Source organism: Lissotriton vulgaris, chromosome 8 (assembly GCF_964263255.1).
Source record: "Lissotriton vulgaris chromosome 8, aLisVul1.2, whole genome shotgun sequence".
NCBI lineage: Eukaryota > Metazoa > Chordata > Amphibia > Caudata > Salamandridae > Lissotriton > Lissotriton vulgaris.
The window spans coordinates 1,530,945,697-1,530,946,918 of record NC_141696.1 but is presented as its reverse complement, the minus strand read 5'-3'; positions in this window follow the sequence as shown (position 1 = coordinate 1,530,946,918).

The following is a 1,222-nucleotide window of genomic DNA, read 5'->3' as shown; positions in this document are numbered from 1 at the left end:
GGTCCTGCATCTATTTTGTTAAATGGTTTAAATTAAAGTATGAAGACCACAGCTATAAGCAGGCCAAAATAGCTAAGCTGGGAGAGCGTTAGACTGAAGATCTAAAGGTCCCTGGTTCAATCCCCGGTTTCGACACAGTTGAGAGGTTCCTTGCTTCTAACAAAAGAGGTCTTGGAATCAGCTGTAGTACTTTTTTCTCTATCAACATTTTTATCAACTGATCTACAAAATGATCAATTCAACATAGACTTTGCTTTCTGTCCTCCTTTTAAACTTTCTTCCACCTATCTTGCCTCCAGGTTTGACTATGAATGTTTTCCATTTCGTCCTTTTTTGTAAAGTAAACTCTTGTCTGCATCACATTCCACTTCCCCTTGAACACAGATGTCAGTAGTCAGATGACATTGCTTACCTACTCATGCCAAATATATCTGGGTAATATAGTGCTAGTCCATTCAGAGTTAAAAAAACAACTACCTAACCTGGATCCCAAAACTGCTATTTACCCATTGCACCAGTTAACTGGGGAATGATACAGGACTCCTTAAAACATATCTCTACCATATGAGGTTAAAAATCCAGGTCCTGCATCTATTTTGTTAAATGGTTCAAATTAAAGTATGAAGACCCCAGCTATGAGAAGGCCGAAATAGCTCAGTTGGCCGAGCGTTAGACTGAAGATCTAAAGGTCCCTGGTTCAATCCCGGGTTTCGGCACAGTTGAGAGGTTCCTTGCTTCTAACAAAATAGGTCTTGGAATCAGCTGTAGTACTTTTTCTCTATTCATCAAATTTTTTCCAACTGATCTACAACACAATCAATTTAACATAGACGTTGCTTTATGTCCTCCTTCTAAACTTGCTTCCACCTCTCTTACCTTCAGGTTTGACAATGAATATTTCCCATTTCATGCTTTTTTGTAAAGTAAACTCTTGTCTGCATTACCTTCCACTTCCCCTTGAACACAGATGTCAGTAGTCAGATGACATTGCTTACCTACTCATGCCAAATATATCTGGGTAATATAGTGCTAGTCCATTCAGAGTTAAAAAAAACAACTACCTAACCTGGATCCAAAAAATGCTATTTACCCATTGCACCAGTTAATTGCGGAATGATACAGGACTCCTTAAAACATATCTCTACCATATGAGGTTAAAAATCCAGGTCCTGCATCTATTTTGTTAAATGGTTTAAATTAAAGTATGAAGACCACAGCTATA